The sequence below is a fragment of the Macrobrachium rosenbergii genome, chromosome 14 (assembly GCF_040412425.1).
Source record: "Macrobrachium rosenbergii isolate ZJJX-2024 chromosome 14, ASM4041242v1, whole genome shotgun sequence".
NCBI lineage: Eukaryota > Metazoa > Arthropoda > Malacostraca > Decapoda > Palaemonidae > Macrobrachium > Macrobrachium rosenbergii.
This window is the reverse complement of record NC_089754.1, coordinates 49153261-49166821: the sequence shown is the minus strand read 5'-3', so window position 1 is coordinate 49166821 and position 13561 is coordinate 49153261. Positions and strand designations below refer to the sequence as shown.

The 13561-nt window shown below is 34.5% G+C and overlaps 1 long non-coding RNA gene across 1 annotated transcript; it reads right to left on the bottom strand.

Annotated features, from left to right (window-relative positions):
- Positions 1–10962: 10962 nt before the first annotated feature.
- On the bottom strand, positions 10963–12844 carry LOC136846118 (uncharacterized). The gene is made up of 2 exons (XR_010855324.1): positions 12528–12844; positions 10963–12066 (listed from the first exon to the last, which is right to left on the bottom strand). It is a non-coding gene; the product is annotated as an uncharacterized lncRNA (long non-coding RNA).
- Between the last annotated feature and the right edge of the window lie 717 nt (positions 12845–13561).

The following is a 13561-nucleotide window of genomic DNA, read 5'->3' as shown; positions in this document are numbered from 1 at the left end:
TATGAAAAACAACAGTCAGCACTTTCAGCCTCGTCTCGATAGCACATCAGCGTGCTAAAACAAACATGAACTTATTTCTTTCTGTTTAATTGGTTTGCATCAGACCGCTACCTCAGCGTCCTGTTCATGTCGATTGTTCATGTCTTGAGTGTGTATATTAAACTCACCTTCCTCTGGTTTTGTTGAAGTGTCATGAAAATGTAATTACATCCTTAATATTTTCATAATAAAAATACCTTCATAAACCACTCCATGACTAGTTAATGCAGAAAGCAACGTTCACATTTAGTATAAAGAAAAATCTCCCAGCTCAGCTTTCTTTTTTAGAGCTCCGCTGAGTAAAATGTGTCCATCGTTATCGTTAAAATCTTTTGTGCTGGATCTTATACCATTTTTTTATATATATATATTGCGGAAGGAAAATGAAATTTTCAAGATGGCCGGTGTGTTTAGAGTCTTATAGAAATTTATAGAGGAAATTTCTTGAGCACTTGTTGCTTTAAAAGTAAGTGAAGAAAATGTGTTCTTTCCTTTATTCCTAACTTGGACTTGTACTAGAAATTCTTACCCTGGTATATTTCAGCTAATTGACAAATACAGTCTGCGGTATAAAAATTAAGCAGGAAGTTATGTAGCTAATTTAATCAATGGCTTGTTAAGAGGGCTCGAGAGAAGATTAAGCGATTAAGAGATATTAAGACCCGAAGTAAGGTTTACAGGAAACAAATGAATTTAGATAATTTTCACTCGATACACAACACTTCAGAAAAATTGTTCCATGGGTCTACTTTTGTAACCTTTTATCCATATTCCCAGTTGCGGTTTTTAGCTTTATGTAAAAGAAAACTACTGAGATGGCTATTTGACTGTCCGTCCGCCCTCAGATCTTAAAAACTAAAGAGGCTAGAGGGCTGCAAATTAGTATGTTGATCATCCACCCTCCAATCATCAAACATACCAAATTGCAGCCCTCTAGCCTCAGTAGTTTTGATTTTATTTAAGGTTAAAGTTAGCCATGATCGTGCGTCTGGCACAGCTATAGGTGCCAACAGCAAGGCCACCACCGGGCCGTGGCTGAAAGTTTCATGGGCCACGGATGAGAGTTTCATGGCCCGCGGATGAGAGTTTCATGGCCCGCGGATGAGAGTTTCATGGACCGGGCTGAAAGTTTCTTGGGCCGCGGATGAGAGTTTCATGGACCGTGGCCGAAAGTTTCATGGGCCGCGGACGAGAGTTTCATGGGCCGAAGAAACTTCTCCGTATTTTTCACTTGTTATTTGCCTTTTCCATTTTTTGTCGGTGACATCTGTATTCGTAATTTATCATCATTCTTTTCGTTCCACTGTAAGAGTCTCCGTTGAAAATACGACATATGAAAAAAGGCATATGTCGTTATGACGGCTAATAAAATTAAGCGACAGGTGGTTATTTTTCTTGCAATTAATCTTTGCAATGTTAATATTCTGCCCTGTCAGTCAACTCGCTGCTTAGGACCAGTTATTGGGTTTTCCTTCTGAGTTTGGAAGAGAATGGTGAACAGGTGGAAGCGGGAAGGATTTCAGGGTCACGCGTTTATAAAAACTTTTGTAAAGCGTAGGAGGTTGAATAAGTAATCTCATTATTTAATGGCGGATTAACTCACCATACTCATACACTGATGCAGTGGCAACTACCACACACACACACACACACACATATATACATATGTACACACACACACACACACACACATATATATACATATATATATATACATATGTATATATATATATATATATATATATATATATATATATATATATATATATATATATATATATATATATATATATATATATATATATATATATATATATTAAAAAATATATATACATATAGATATATATATATATATATATATATATATATATATATATATATGCTTAAAAATCACAGTATATGCCGTGACTTCAGTGAAAAAGACAGGACAGGCAAAGTTCAGTAGTACCAAGCGCTTTCACGTTTATTGACGCATCGTCAGGGCAATGAATGAGACACAAATATAAAGGTTACAAAGTAAACAAAAAGTACAAGAATACCAGATGGACAATTGTCAAAGGGTAATAAACAGAAAGTTAATCCAGGATAACCCGGAATCGAGCTGTCACAGACTGAACCTAAGACCAAAAAAAATGACATACTAAAGTTTAGGCTTACAAAAATCCAAAAACATGTATAACCTTGAATACCAGATGGTTAATTGCCAGGGGTTAAAAAGAAAAGGTTAATCCACGGCAAATCCGGGATCACGCGGTCACAAACTAATTCAAGTATGTACTTAACCCATTCAAATTGCAGTAACATGTATAAAAATTAATATTAATTTTGCTTATATTTATCAACAACTTTTTTAATTATTAAAGCATCAAGTTTAAATAAACCAAGACTTAAATTTAGAACACTTTCATTATTTGAATTAATAAAACAAGATTTGATGATATTCCTTTTAACTGTGTCACTGCACGGGACTAAAGGTCTTGCTTTATTCCAGTTAATAGGATGATCTAAATCTCTCATATGTAAGAATAATGCATTCGATATTTGGCCAGTTCTCACAGAATATTGGTGTTGTTTGATTCGTTGTGAAAGTGGTTTTCCAGTTTGCCCATAATATATTTTATCACATTTTTTGCAGGGAATTTCATAGTTGCAGCCAGAAACATCTTTAGGAGAATTTTTTATCACTAAACTCTTAACATTAAAATTACTGAAAACAACATTTATGTTGAAAAGCTTTAAAATTCTATGAATTTGTGAAAACCTTTTATCATACGGTAATTTGAGAATATTATGCTTGCTGAATTCAAGTTTGTTATAAGTTAAATAAAATGTTTTCCTGTCTCTTACAAAGGTCCTTGGGTATTTAAGTTTCAAAGCAATGTCATAAATAGTTTTGATCTCAGCCTCAATGAACTGCGGGCTGCAAACACGTAAAGTCCTTAGGAACATTCCAGTAAAAAAGAGAATTTAACATTCTGATGGTGATTTGAATATTTGTGTCTCATTCGTGCCCCGACGATGCGTCAATAAACGTGAAAGCGCTTGGTACTGAACTTCTGCCTGTCTTTTTCCTGTGGGATTTGCTTATATATATATATATATATATATATATATATATATATATATATATATATATATATATATATATATATATATATATATATATATATTTATTTGTGTGTGTGTGTGTTTGTGAATGACGTTGTCACTTATGCACAAGTGACCTTCTGTACTCCCAACAAATTAAGCCACAAATATCTTAATATTGAATTCAGTATACTTTAAGAATCACTAATCGCCTGCCCCATGACAGGACTGAAACCTGCGTCTTTGGTTTAGACAAAGTGGTAGATAAAATTGGTGTTATCATTAATAATTCATCCTTTGTGTAAATTACTCCTGAGGTACGGTAGTTCAATACTAAGGGTTTTTATGGCCATATATATATATATATATATATATATATATATATATATATATATATATATATATATATATATATATATATATATATATATATATATATATATATATATATATATATATATATATATATATATATATATATATATATATATATAAATATATACATATATGTATATATATGTGTGTGTAAATACATACATAGAGAGATATATTGTATGTGTCTGTAATATATTCTTCGAATACTTACAGTGCCACAGAATAAAGACACCGTATAGCTTTCCAATTACATTTTGCACATAAACTTCCGGGGATCTTGGCCCAGTCTTTGCCTCATAAATAAAAGGTTACGGATGACGAAATAACGGCCAGTTTATGAAGCTAACAAAATTCCCGTTTGTCAATAGCACAGGGTTTTGCGAAAAATATTTTTCCCGGTAAAGAACGTTGAAATATTTTCAAAATATAAAAAAAAGGATATATATATACTGCCTTGGCTATTGGAAATTTTATGAATTGTACGTGATAGTTATTCTTGCTCTCGGTATCCTAATTTTTCTCATCTCTCTCTCTCTCTCTCTCTCTCTCTCTCTCTCTCTCTCTCTCTCTCTCTATATATATCTATATATATATATATATATATATATATATATATATATATATATATATATATATATATATATATATATATATATATATATATATATATATGTATATATATATATATATATATATATATATATATATATATGTATACAGTTATAGATTTCTATATGTATATGTACATTATATATATATATATATATATATATATATATATATATATATATATATATATATATATATATATATATATATATATATATATATATATATAGACATATAACGTATTATTACACTATTTTCAGCTAATATCAAAGGAATTGTCACTAATACACATTTCCGTCATGTGACTTTTAACGTTTTTATCTTTTTTCGTTTTTTTACTTCTTTCCCGATCTGATTGTTGGCTCTACTCCTCTTCCTTTTATATTGGATGTTCCAAGTTATTGCCTTTTTTCCCTAGGAACCAGATGGTCTCTGCGCAGGAATTTTTCGTTATTCTTTTAGTTTCTATTTATTCCTTTATCTTTTTGCTACGACATACTGAAAATTCTGCTACCCAGTCGGATCTCAGTTAGGTCTGAATTGAACTGACTGTAGAATTTAGGCCAAAGGCCAAGCGCTGGTACCTATGAGGTCAATCAGCGCTGGAAAGGAAATTGAGAGCAGGAAAGTTTGAAAGGCGTAACAGGAGGAGAGCCTCGCAGTTGCACTATTAATCAATTGTTAGGAGAGGGTGGAAAGTAAGATGGAAGAAAGAGAATATGAAAGGAGGGACAGTAAAAGAAATGAAAGGGGTTGCAGCTAAGGGCCATGGAAGGCACGCTGCAAAGAAGCTTAAGTAATGCCTACTGTGCACCGCATGAGGTGCACTGACGGCACTAACCCCCTAGTTAGGTATGACTCAAATTTATCTTTTTAAAGTATGAGGAAATCTTCAAGAAAAATCGTATTGGTAATTTGTTATAGCTATGCGTATTTATACTTCGCAAAATGATTAACATAATTGAAAGTAGTAAAGAAACGGAAAAGTAACGCACGTCACTTATGAATAACAGTTTAATCATTTAATCTCATTTTTCTTCTTTTATATAAGGAAGGAAAAATCCGCTATGTCACCCGGTCGAGCGGTCATCTGAGATATTGTCTCCTGTAGCTAAAGGTGATTGTGTTACTCTGACAATTAAAAGTTTGCACTGCGATACATTTTACCCCGGCGGTTGAGAGAGAGAGAGAGAGAGAGAGAGAGAGAGAGAGAGAGAGAGGAGGGAGAGAGATAAAGAGGCAGAGAGAGAGAGAGAGAGAGAGAGAGAGAGAGAGAGAGAGAGAGAGAGAGAGAGAGAGAGAGAGAGAAACCAATATCCACAAAGGCCAACGCTGACACTTCACGCATTTGCTGAAACCAGGCTAAAAGTGTAACTGCAGTATTTTTGTCGATTCCCCGTCAGTTAAGCCATTCGTGCTTCTCAGTCTGTGATTGAACAAACTGATGTCCTGTGTAGGGGAATGACCGCCATGCGGGTCACGTAGGATATTTTTTTTTCAGGATCGCAGGTCCTGATTCAACAGACAGGACTCCACTTAAAAAAAAAAAAAAAATGCGCTGAAGTTTCTTCGACGTAATCGAGTTTTCTGCACAGCGTATAATGCTGTATGAGCCGCGGCCCATGGAACTTTAATCACGGACCGGTGGTCGCATGTCCTATAGCGTTGCTAGACGCACGATCATGGCTACCTTTAACCTTAAATAAAATCAAAACTACTGAGGCTAGAGGGCTGCAATTTGGTATGTTTGATGACTGGAGGGTGGATGATCAACATACCAATTTGCAGCCCTCTAGCCTCGGTAGTTTTTTTAAGATCTGAGGGCGGACAGAAAAAGTGCTGACAGAAAAATGCGGACGGACAGACAAAGCCGGCACAAAAGTTTTCTTTGACAGAAAACTAAAAAAAAAGAGAAACATTTAAAGGCTACATAGAATTCTGGGGGAACATGGCAACGGCTCTTGTTGATCTGAATAGTGGTATTGATTCTCAAGATAATTTATCTTTAAACATTAAACGAAATGGCGCTATCAAATGAAAAGGAATCCTGATCAAGTCATTGACTTCAAACGTTTAGTATGGATTGCAGTCTGGTTTACGATTGCTCAAAACATTTTTCATTATGTTAACTCTATGGGTCCATGTTCTTCAGAGGTATAAAACTTTGTCTATTTACTATAATATATATATATATATATATATATATATATATATATATATATATATATATATATATATATATATATATATATATATATATATATATATATATATATATATATATATATATATATATATATATATATATATATATATATATATATATATATATATATATATATATATATATATATGTATACCTAAAACGTATATATATACACATATGTATACCTAACACGTATGATACACCACGATGATCGTATAACCCTTCACCCTTAAAACAGGGTTGAAAGTGACTGGCGGAAAGAAATAACGAGGAAAACTTGTTATTTACGTAAGGATATACCTTTACATTCTCAGAAACAAATCAAGAAGTCATTGACATGTGCAATATCAACTACGTTATTTTACAAAGATACCTTTTTATTTTATGTGATTCAACTATAGCGTCGTCATTTGTACCGTAAAATACGGAAAAGTCCCTGTTCAAACTTTGCACATACGTTAAGAAATAAATGAACAGGCATTCCATCAAGTATTGAAATAGTGAGTAAAAATTTAATCCTGTTTTGATATTATATGGCTGTGTAAATTGTCCCCCCTTTATCCAGGTCGGAATAGTATTGATTACCGTTTCAACTCTCTCTCTCTCTCTCTCTCTCTCTCTCTCTCTCTCTCTCTCTCTCTCTCTCTCTCTCTCTCTCTTTATAAAAAGAAACTTTTTCTATGGAGGCAAAAAATAATACCGCCAACGCTTGAGATAAAAAAAAACCACCATCAGGGCTTGACAGGCTCCTCCTACTGTGTATAGACAGAAGGGGACAACTTTTCATGCCTGGATGAAAGAGGATTGTTGAGCGGAGGTTTACCTCAGGTAATAAAAAAAATAAATAAAATAAAAAACACAAAGAAAAAAAATTTAGGGGACTCTCTACAGCGCTTAAAATCTATCAAAGCGATCTGGATATAACAATGTATTCAGATAAAAAAACTGACTTGGCAAGTAGATGAATATGTAAATGGGAGAGAAGAAAACATGAAGGAGAGGAAATTGCAAATAAATAAGAAAATATCCCGCGCCCCCAAAACTTCCGATAACAAAAAATAAAATAAGATAAAATAAAAAAAGCAAAGAAAAAAAAATAGGGGGACTTTCTACAGCTCTTAAAATCTATCAAAGCGATTTAGATATAAAACAGTGTATTTAGATATAACAACTGACTTAGCAAGTAGATGAATATGTAAATGGGAAAGAAGAAAACACGAAGGAGAGGAAATTGCAAATAAATAAGAAAATATCCCCCCCAAACTTCTCCAGCCATCGAGGGAAGGTCGCTTAGTCCCGGGCCAACAGAGAACCCACTGGTCAACGATTCAGAGAAAGTTCAGGGAAGGCAGAGACAGATATTTGATATTTGTCGAGAAAGAAAAGGGTTTTATCTCGACTTGATAAGACAGGGACATGGGATGGAAGTTAGTCTTGGTTTTGTTACATTCATGTTTATTTATTTGCTTGCGTCTGGCCCCTGGGCTAACGGATTATGCGTGTTGTCATCTTTTTGCTTAATTTTATCATCATAGTTCATGAAGAATCTTGACGAATAAGCCAATCTTTTATCTAACAGATATTGCTTATGTCATGAACTCGAGGGGTAACTAACTGGATCAGTAACCGGTTGGATCAGTAACCGGTTGGATCAATAACCAGTTGGGTCAGTATTCAACTGGATCGGTAACCAGTTGGATCAGAAACCAGTTGGATCAGTAACCAACTGGATCAGTAACCAACTGGATCAGTAACCAGTTGGATCAGTAACCAGTTGGATCAGTAACCAGCTGGATGACTCATCCAAACCATTAAATTTTAGAATGCCGAATTCTCTGCCTTCCTCTGTTTTTCCTGAATCATTTGATCTGCCACGTTATGAGACGTGAATTCATCACATGCTCAAGAGAAATTCATTAACTCTCTTCTTAAAGGGCTGAGCTAGTTCTGAGCATGCGCAAAGGAGTCAGTCTCTGACCATTAAAAAACAATAACTGCCTGACAGATAGACTGTCACAGTTACTCACTCGGCCTTGATGTTTGATGTTATATGTTGGGGTTAAACCTGCACATGATTATACCTCATGAAATTGGAATAATTACTCATAAATTACTCATAATTATTCATAAAAAGCAATTCCTCACAGTAGTAAATGTGTCTCATTTACTGGTATTTTCACTTCTCATTTCCAAATAGTTTAACTTATACTGATAACTTAGAAAAATGTTCTTTTAATATTGTCCGCTCTAAATTGAATAACATATTCAAATGTTGCAAGACGTAACTCCCTTCTAGCGTAAATATTATTCGTTACAAGTTTTAGTTACAGTAACCTTTTATATAAAGTTGAATTGGTTATAAGAGCAATAGGCATTCAATTTCATTCTGTTGACACAGTTTGTCTGCGTGATATAATATTATTTTAGAAGCGCTCTCCTCCTCTCCTTCTCAATAACTGACCAGTCTCAAATGAACAAATACGCTCCTCCGTTGTGACAAATACGAAGCTTTTATCTCGAAATATGAATTAAAATTTCATCGAAATAGCAAGAGCATACAACTGCGCTAAACCCAACCTTTACATCCACTGCCTCTTCAACCGGGAATAAATCCGAGCTAAAATCACAAAGCCACTTCGCGAAGCGGTGAATTCTCACTAACTGGGTTTTGTGTTTACTTTTCTGGATGTGATCAAACGTCTGTTTTCTCTGGACTTTTCTCAAAACGACCTCGGATACGTCGAATGAGTTAAGTCTCGGTTTCCTTTTGAGGCCGAAGAAACAATGAGAATCAGCGCCGAGGAGTAAAAAAAAAAAAGTATAGGTGTGAATTCTATTTCTTCTGTCTCAGGAGAAGTGAGGACTTTCGTAATTTTTTTTTCTTTGTCTTCTCACCATTTGAGAAACTGACTGAAAACCAGTAGGTTACTGACCTATTTATTCACATTGTTAGTTTTTTTACTGTTGTTCTTGGAACCAGATGCATATTCATATGTTCCCACAAGAATGTTAGCATGAAAAGAATGGAGGAACAAAGCGTGAAAAGAAAGAAAGAATTAATTAAAAAATAAGAAAGTAAATATAAACTAAAAATACATGGTTATATTGCAGATACAGCAGGAGTGAATTAGATATTGAGTGAAAAATTTAAATTCCATTACTGTACCTCCATTCTTAGGATAATGGATATCAACGTTAATTGTATTCCAGAGAGAAACCTCTTGCAGTGTGCAATTGAGACATCATAACACCTCGACAAAATATGTATTCTGACACTCTGCTCAGGTACAGTAAAAGGAATGAAAGAGGTTGCAGCTAGGGGCTTAAGGGACGCTGCAAAGAACCTTGAGCAATGACTACAGTACGGGGGTGAATTGACAGCACTACCTTCCTACGGGGGTATGTACATTTGTGGCTGGCATTATCATTGCTCCGTAACTGGCATTAAAACATTGGTCAGTGCCCCGAGATTTTACCCAACTAGTGTGGCTGTGTGTGGCTATGGTTAATAGGTGGTTTGCCCCATTTTCTCTGACCTGAAGGACTTTCCAGTCTCTCCCAGCTGGTACTGCTTTATCGTGTAGGTGTTTCTTGAATCATAATTATGGCCAGTTACTCTGCATGGGTCCGATTCTTAACAGAGCAGCAATACTGCATGCGCAATCAGTCCAGTGATGCTCTAGGTGTCATAACAGTATTAAGATTCAGTATTAAGATTCTATGCTGACTGAATTTCGTGTATTATGATTCAGTATTACGATTCTTGTAATACTAACCGAATTTCAGCGTACTTCAATACATCACCAAATTCAGCCTGCATTTCATCGTACCTTTAGTTTAACGCCAAATTCAACCACCACATCATTGTTAGAAACTTACGAGCTGATTAGAAAGGTTAGGCAATAGCCTATTTAATCAATGATAAAAGTATTTGCACATGAATGCTTAGTCATTAGATCCTAAGAAGGAATAAGAAAACCAGAGATTTTTTTGTTAAAGTCTCAAATAACGCCCCCCCCTCTCTCCCCTTCCTCATAAACGACACAGCCATCATTCAAGGCAAGAAACTTTCCCAATAGACGATGACAGAAGAGATAGGTTGGGGGTAACAGATGGTCTTGCTGGAAGCCATTGCAGGTCACGAGGTATTTTTATCGCGACTTAAAATTTTTCGCCGATATTCAAGTTGCTTTGGTCATAAGCTTCCCACTAATTTATTTGTTCTTCGTCCATGCGAGAAATGCAGGTACTTTACTTATCCCGATGCTAATAGTTAAAACTAACGTATAATTAACCAACTCTTATGATTTCAAATTAAAGTTCACACAGCCCATGCGCCATAGGCTGCAAGGAAAAATTTAATTAGAATAACCCTTAACATTTTTTTCAGTAAAACTAACTATAGGCTGCTAAAATCTTACTCAAACCTACGTCAAACCTGTGCAATGTAGTTAACCTTACTTCACATGAATTTTAAACCTAAGATTTTTACTTTATGAGTTTTTGTACTTAAGTGTAAGTGTTAATATTCCATATCTAATTAACATAAGTAAATAAATCTATTTAAACAAATCTATTTCAAGACTATCAAACCACTTTTCTTCAGTGTTTTGGGGAATATTAATAAGGATACAGAAATACCACTCTGAATTTTCATTTATCATTTATATTTACAAAAATTCATTTATCGTTTATATTTACAAAAGGTTAAAACATACACGATAGAAGTTACAAAAACTCTTGGCAAGTGATTAAAAATTGGTCTTGTTGATACCGCCGTAATGCACTAAGCATGAAGTTATATTAAATACCCGATACGATCTAATGCAGATTAGACTGTCGAACACCTTTTAAATTTTAAGTTTAACTTATTATATACGCATTTATGTGTATGGAGACCAGTTACTGCATGTCCATGATATACAAAGAATGCAATTTCCAACAATAGTGCAATAGAGCATTAAAACAAGCAAGCAATTAAAGTTAAATAATGCCCAGCTCGAAGACTTTTCTTCTCATACCCCAAGGGTGAGTCACGCAATTACAATTAGTCTGATACAGGTTAAAAGATAATCTCAATTTAGCCTTTAAATTAGTCTGATACATGTAACAAAATCTTAATTTAACCTTTTATCATTAGATGCCATCTAAAATTTGAAGACTTTGTCCGATTCAGTTTCAGTCCTAGGAGCACTTCGTGAGTATGGAGTCGAATGACTGAGTGGACAAAACTCTGAATTTCCCCGAAAGGTGTGAAAGGTCACTAATCCATCGTCTCTAACCGGCAGAAAATAATCCGAATACTCCGTTGCAGGGTCCTTCAGTTCAGGCAGATTAACGCACCGAGTGGAGATAGTGGAACCGAAGTACGTACTTCCGGTTAAGTTTCCCTCCAAGTAAAGATTACCGTAGGTCGAAGAACATAATGAAGTATCCACAAAGCTTACGTCAACCGGACGCGGCGAGAACTCGCCTTGATCTGCAGTTACTTGTGCTCTGGATTCCAACTCGTCTGCGATCGGTTGACCAAAGGTACCACAAGTTTTGCGAAGTGAAGTCTTCAGTGCATTCAAGTCTTCTCCTTCGATTACATCAACCAAAGAAAACTGCGCAGAGACACGCATATTGCGGTTCACTTTAGGCCTAGTGTAATCTTTGATGAAGTCCAGAGAATCTGACCGAATCAAGAGGTCGTTGTGGAAACTCTTTCTTCCTAGTACATCCTGCATTTTGCGGGACTTTCCTCGTTTCTGAAAATAAGTGACGTTGAAAATCATAGTACTAATTTACAAGAGCAAGTTTAAGCCATGAGAAGAAACCCTCACAAAGTACATACTCCGTGGTGTTTAATCAGTTAAAATGAACACCAGCACTCAAGTACCGGCAACAGAAGTTTTTCTTAATTTTAAACATTGACCCATGAAACTCTTACCCATGCAAACTGAAAAGTAAGCTTGAACCCTTACAGAAAAGTCTCAAAACTTAAAACTATCCCATGAAAAACCTAAAGAATGTCTGAGGACTGAGCAAAACCTAAAATAAAACAATCGTTAAGAAAATACTCACCTCAGCTCAAGTTAAAAGAATTTACATACGTTTTAACCTGCTAGAAATACTTTCTTAAACAGATCTTAAACAGAACTTAAACAGATATCAGTTTAAAGTCACGAATACAAAGTACTATCTATATAATTAAAACACTGATACTCACTTCACGACATGCATTGTAGACGATGCTTAAAATTAAATAAAGAAAAACGCCAACATACACCAAAACTATGGGCGCCAGCACTCCCATGAACAAAATCACTTCCCCTTGGGACACGGATTGCTGGAAAATTACTTTAAGCCCCTCGAGCATAACTTAAGAACTTAACTCAAATAACACTGGCAATATACAGTCTCAATAGGTCAGTTGGCACCCTAACAATATCAAGTCCGCCTACGCGTGAGGAGCTCCTGAATTTGAACCGTGCGAAACTCTTTCCAGAAGTCGTCTTATCTCTTGGAAGAAAAAAGTCTCCGACTAAAGTTCCGTTCCAGCAATCACCCGCCGCAAATTCTCAAACTTCGCCGTTTAAAAGAGACTGTCGTTAATAGTCTCAAAGACCTTCTTCGACCCTTTACGAAGATAGTTTATTATGCATCCGAAGTCTTTTATGCCTCTCATGTCCGGAAAATTTTCAGCGCGATAGCTTATGAAAATATGCAGTGCTAATGAAACTTGAAGATTCTCTATCCAGTAAACAGGCTTTTGATGTAAATGCCACACGAGTAAGGTCTCAATAATATAGACATGTATTCAAAAGGTTTCGTCATTGTCAGTGATTTCCTGATTATTGGTTGAGGATGTTAATTATATATATATATATATATATATATATATATATATATATATATATATATATATATATATATATATATATATATATATATACATATATATATATATATATATATATATATATATATATATATATATATATATATATATATATATATATACATATATACATATATACATATATACAGGAATCATATTTTTAAGTGCTATATATATGTACTTTGGTTACTATATAAATCTCTTATGGGCCATAAACACTTAATAATTATATATATTCCCTTCTACATGCGTGATTTATTTCAAAGGTATCATATTTTTAGATTTCATGTCGATATTTGTGTTACTATATAATCTCTTGGCTATATATATAAACATTAATAATTATATAATTATATATATAT